Source organism: Trichosurus vulpecula, chromosome 3, assembly GCF_011100635.1.
Source record: "Trichosurus vulpecula isolate mTriVul1 chromosome 3, mTriVul1.pri, whole genome shotgun sequence".
NCBI lineage: Eukaryota > Metazoa > Chordata > Mammalia > Diprotodontia > Phalangeridae > Trichosurus > Trichosurus vulpecula.
In genome coordinates, this window is record NC_050575.1 from 201,916,311 (window position 1) to 201,922,310 (window position 6,000).

A 6,000-nucleotide genomic window follows, 5' to 3' on the forward strand; every position below is an offset into this window, starting at 1 on the left:
AACAATTGTATTAAATTGTGGTAGTTCTGCTATGTAGACAAACAGCCAGTGGAAGCTATTTTAGTTTAAATTTGCAACAAACTAAAAGTTCTCAAAGACTGTAAATGCTCTGGGGCAAGGTTTAAAATCATCCAGTCCTAAAAGTATTGGAAATACTAAATAAAGGCCTTACTTTCACAACCAATTATGGTCAAATCAATAGAGTTTTTACCTTGCCCTACTGCCCAGGCTGAAAATTAACAAGTGAGGAGAATCTCTTAAAAGACTTACCCAAAATGTAATGGTCATAAGTCAAAGGAAAAAGATTCTGCTAACAGGTGGATAAATTTTTAAACCCTTGTCTTTACACTAACCAAAGTTCTTGACATCTCACCCTGCAGGTAAGCCTATTTCAAATCTCTGATTAAGCATACACCCTGTTAATTCAAGGGGAACCTTTGTAAATAACCATTTCAGTAGTTAAGGTTTGCATCAAAACATCACCTAAGAAAAAGTGATCCTTATGAAAACTCAAATCTATCTGTGGGGTTTTTTTGAGGGGCAGAAGTTTGAATGGGTTTTTTCTTGGGAGGGGCTAGAGAAAGAGGCAGGCATTTATGTCTGAGCAGCATGAAACAGTACTGTCATCTTCACAGAAACAACTCAGGAAAACCATTCTTGATATATTCATTTCCAAACTACTGGGAATGGATGTCATATAATTTTTGTTTATATAAGCGTTTTTATAACCTTTCAAGTTCTATTCATTGTGATAAATTTGTTGAAAATGAATTTCTAATCTGTATCAGATTTATAATGCAACAGTTTCAGAATTTGAAATACACAAAAAAGGAGGAGGCTTCTGTATCTGAACTCAGCAGTCCACAGATACAAAATTATATTCTTCTTAAACTATTCTGCATTTTCAAAGATTGTGGTTGACGAATGCTTGAGACAAGTATTTCCTAACATACCCATCCCACAAATCTCATCTGTATTCTATAATCTTCACCTCCTTCCTATCTTGTGCTTAGTTAAGTAGGAAGTTGTATGATTTTTTTTAATATGATTATCGTCAATTAATTCACTTCTCCCATCAACATAATACAAAATGTTTGATCACTTAGGACCAGGACAACCTAGATTACTGCTCATTTAAATGCAGGACCCGAAGCAGCCGGCAGTGTCAGGGAGAGTATAGTGTTCAATATCATTTTACATGTTACCAACAGAGGGTTCATCTTACACACAAACAATGGGTACTGGCAGGGTGTCTTCACCCTCCTGAAGCCCCACAAATTGTATTTCTTCATAAAACGCTTACAAGATTAGAAGACGTGTGGAATATTGCGAAGCTCTTTTGTACCTTACTGCCAATTTAAGAAAAAAATCATTCAAAATACAAGACTCCTAATTATGTTTTTCTCCCTCTTCATTTCATTTTTCTGCTCTACCTACAAATTGAACGGGATGTGCACTGAAAGATTTTAAATACGCAGTTCAAGGTAACAGATTAAATATTTCCAAAGCCAACAAACTGTCCAAAAACTTACAGGTTTTTTTTACCAAAATGTGTTATGTGTCTATGTACATGCTGCAAGGATGGTTTCTTAAAAATGGATGATTTCTTTAAAAATTATTCTCTAACCTAATGAAGCGCTTCAATGAACACTTAAACCTTTGCAGTAAACATTAAGTGTAGTATTCTAAGCTGGGCATTTATGTCTCTTAATGAAAGAAACATAATTTTGCTCAATACTACCACTGCCCTCAACTCCTTTTGAAACCAATGCAGCGAGACAGCTGGTATTTTGCCTTCCCATTTTCTTACAGTACGAGGTTAGTCACAAAAACAGGTTGGTTTGAAGTGCAGCTCAAAAATGCAAAATAATTCTCCAAAGAAAGGGAGGAAGAGAGCGAGAATGCGAGAGAGGGTTTAACTGAGGAAAGAATCCCTGGGGTAACTTCATGGGTATTCTATCACAAACTCAATACTTTTCCTTCTTTTTCCCCACCCTCTTCATCTTGAACAACTTCGTCACTCTACAACGTCTTCTATAATGGACTAGAAATAGCGACTTGAAGACCACATTTTAGGAATATTGGTGAACGAAAGAAGCAGCAGGGTGCTTAATCATTAAAACAAAACTTTTAACCTTTGTGAGCCCGAGAAAAGGGAGAATTATGGCCAAAGCCCAAATTTAACTCGGACTTATCTGGCCGCTTCTTTTCCTTCGCTTGTTAACCAGGGACCCACCTTTCTCGTGATGACTTGATGGGCAGAAAATTGTAGTATGGGCCACTTGGGCGCAAGATGGGCTTTTTTCGGGGTGGGGGTTACGGCAAGGAGCCCCAACAGGTTTGTTGGCGTTTTCCTCACCTTCCCCTTCGGGGGAACTGCCGCTTTCCAAGTGGCCAAACCCGGGAAAGACAAGGGCAAAATAAACTTTGGGGCGAGTGGAGGGAGCGCCCCCCGCGCCGTTCCCGGACGCCCCCGGCCCGCGACAGCCCCGTACCTCGGCTCCCGCCCGTCCGGGCGTCAGTCCGTCAGTCCGTCCGCCCGTCGGCGCCTCAGTTCCTCCTCCCGGCCGAGGTCCGCCCGCCTCAGTGGCCCCGGCAGCGCGGGCGCGCCACCCCCCCACCACCACACACAGACACACACCACTCACGACCCCCCTCCCTGCCGAGGCTTGGGGCGCTCCGAGGGGCGAGGACGCGGGGACGCCAGCGACGGGGCTCACCCTCCTCCTCCTCGTCGTCCTCCTCCTCCCTCAACCCTTCGCCCCCGCCCCGTTTTCCGTCGCCGCCTCCTCCTCCTCCTCCTCCTTTATCTCCACTCACCGCCCGCCGCCATCTTCCTCGCTGGTCGGATTTAAATAGGAAACTCGCCCCCTGAGCGCCTCCAGCACCGCCGAGGAATAGGCGGCTGAAGCTGGTGCCCCGGCCGCGCCGCGGGGACCGCTGGGAGATGTAGTCCCCAGGCCCCGCCCCGCACTACAGATCCCAGAGGACCCTGCGCCCAGGGAGGCAGCCTTGAGGTCGTTTTAGCCCCAGGTTTCCTTTTCCAAGGCATCGCACCGTGGGTCTTGGAGATCCGAGGAGGTCAGGGCTGGAAGGATTGCGGGATCATAGGACTTAGAACCAGGAGGGACATTAGAAATCCACAGAATCTCAAGAACGGAAGAGAGATTATAGGTTATCTAGGCCAACCTGTACTTGATCAGGAATTCCTTCCACCATATCCCCAAGTAGAGTCCAACAGTTATGGAGAACCCATAGCCAATGACACGGCTCCTTCCACTTTGAGATGGGTCTAATCTTTGGAGCAGCTAGATGGATCGGTGGATAGAGTTACTGGTCCTGGAGTCAGGAAGACCTGAGTTCAAATTCTGCCTCAGACAAGTAGCTATGTGACCCTGGGCAAAGTCACCAGCCTCACTTTCTCCTCCAGAGCCATCTGGGTCCAGTGGCCAGATATCAGTCAGGATGGCTGGAGATGGTCCAGGTTGCAGTGGGAGACCTTAGACCTTTTAAGCTAAGGTTTTTTCAGGTTCTCACTTTGAGTGAGGCAACACCCAATCAGTGAATAGACCTCTTTAAGAAGAGAGTCAAAGGATGTCCCCTTTAAACCAAAAAATAAAACAAAACTGGGAAGGGAAGACCCTCAGGGTTGCTGGCCAAAAGAGAAACAGTTACTCTGAGCCAGGAGGGCCCCCCAAAAATAACTATTCAGTGGTACTTGGGCAGGAACCTATTGTTGTCCAATCCATGAGATTCAGAATGAAGTGAGTTTCAGGCTTGATTATTGAGAAGGAAATCTAGCCAGTAAACCCCAAGTTAACTAGGTAGCTTTTGGCCATCAAAATTTACCTTCCTTTGGGCAGAACACCCTCAGAGTAGAGGACAGGACAGGTCAAGACAGGTTCCTGGACCAGCTCAACCTGGTGCCCTATTGACCCTCGATAGACTTAGTGCACTGTAGGTCAGAACTCTGACATTCAAGAAATCCTCAGTGTCATGGCAGGTGGCACCACCATACTCATTTCTGTGCATATTCTTCACTGATCCTCCATCCAAAGAACATTTCTTGTAACAAAGATTTTTTTTAAAAAAAGGGAAGTGGGGAAGAATCGGTTGAGATCATGAAACTAGGAAATCAGCCATGTGGAAAATAAAGAGGTGCCTTACCTGGGTGCCTTCCTCAAATAGAGACTCTATACTCCCAGTTGGCCCCTGCATTGGTCAGAATCCTTAAATCTTTCAAATTTGTTTTTCTTTATAATGTAATCACTGTATAACTTTTTCTCCTACCTCTGCTTATTTTCCTGTTTCTCTGAATTCATTCTTTTCAACATTTCTTATAGAGACCAATGATATTTTAGCATTGATCCTCTGGTCCCCATTACATTAATAAGAATCATTCAGACTTTCAAAAATGTTCTTGAATTTGTTATAATCACTGTATAACTTGTTCTCCTATTTCTGCTCATTTCACTCTCAGTTATATGTTTTCCCATGTTTCTCTGAAGTCATTCTTTTCATCATTTCTTTCAGAGGAAGAATGTTTTATTATTACATTCATTTACCATAATTTCTTCAACCATTCTTCAGTTGATGGGCAGCTCTTTATTTTCAAGTACTCTACTACGACAAAAACTGCTATGAATATTCTTGAACATATGGTTACTTTCTCTTTGTCTTTGATCTCTTCAAGGTGTCTATCCTCTTCCTTCTTCAATTAGCTCGTGACTCACAATTTTTCTCTCCTCCTCTACTACTGCCTTCATACCAGGAAATTTCAACATACATATTGATTACCTCAAATCTTCTAACAACTCAGTTCCTCAACCTACTCACTTTCCATGAGCTGGACTCCTCTGCCTAGCTTCAGCCACACTCGAAGATGGTAATACCCTTGATCTTGCTGTCATTCACAAATGTACCACTGCCATGTTCCAGAACTTTGATCCCCTTATCTGACCATAAACTATTGGCTTTTCACCTTTCCTTCTGCCTTCCCTTACAAAACCCAACTCTTCATTTTCACCATGACCTCCAATCCCTTGACCCCTCAATTCTCTCCCAGGCTACCTCCCCTGTACTAGCCACTCTCTCCTCTTTTCCCCATCAACTCTATACTGTTCTCTCTTGAATGTCCCTTTCTCATGTCACCCTGCCAAGACTCAGCTTTGGATCATGCTCACCATTTGACATCTTCACTCATAGAGATATGCTGCTTAATGGTGGAAAAAAAAAATTACACAACTGTTCTTACTGGGTCCACTACAGATTTATGTTATACAACCTCAACTGGGTCCTCACTGTTGCTAGGCAATCCTACTACATACCTCCCTTATCTACTAATTATGTCACTCTCCACATCAGCTTTTCTAAACCTTTTCATCTCTCCTCAAACCACCCGCAGCTTCCCCTACTATCAATCTCTCAGCTGAGGTATTTGCCATGTATTTTACAGAAAAAAAAAATGAGACCATTCATCTGGAGCTCCTTCTTCATCGCTCTGCCTCATCTTTTATCACTCAGATGCCTTCTGCCACTATCTCCTCCTTCACCCCTGTCTCACATGATGAAGTGGCCTTACTCCTTACCGAGGCTAAACTCTTCTATTCAAGCAATCCCATTCCAACCCATCTCCTCCAACAGATTGCCTCCTCTGTCATCTTCACTCTATCGCTTATGTTCAAATTCTCTCTTTCTACTGATTCATTCCCTACTGACTACAAACATGCCTGTGTGTCCTTCCATTTCCATTATCATTCTATATCTTTTCTGCCCTTTCTTCCTAAACTCCTCAAAAAGACAGATAGGTACCTCCATTTTCTCTCCTCTTACTCTCTTCTGAGTCCCTTATCATCTAGCTTCTGACCTTATCATTCCACTGAAACCTCTCTCTCCAAAGTTACTGACCATCCAAGGACTTTTTCTCAGTTCTCATTCTCCTTGACCCCTGTCCTAAATGGAACTTTTTCTCAGTCTCCTTGACCTCTCCTTATTCTCCTA

At 43.5% G+C, this 6,000-nt stretch overlaps 1 protein-coding gene across 3 annotated transcripts in view; it reads right to left on the reverse strand.

Annotated features, from left to right (window-relative positions):
• The window catches only part of NCOA3 (nuclear receptor coactivator 3), a 218,276-nt gene extending 215,390 nt beyond the window's left edge, over nt 1-2,886 (reverse strand). For all 3 annotated transcript variants that reach the window (XM_036749362.1, XM_036749361.1, XM_036749360.1), the window contains exon 1: nt 2,821-2,886. The gene's annotated coding sequence lies outside the window, so the exon portion shown is untranslated. The remainder of the gene's footprint in view (nt 1-2,820) is intronic.
• Between the last annotated feature and the right edge of the window lie 3,114 nt (nt 2,887-6,000).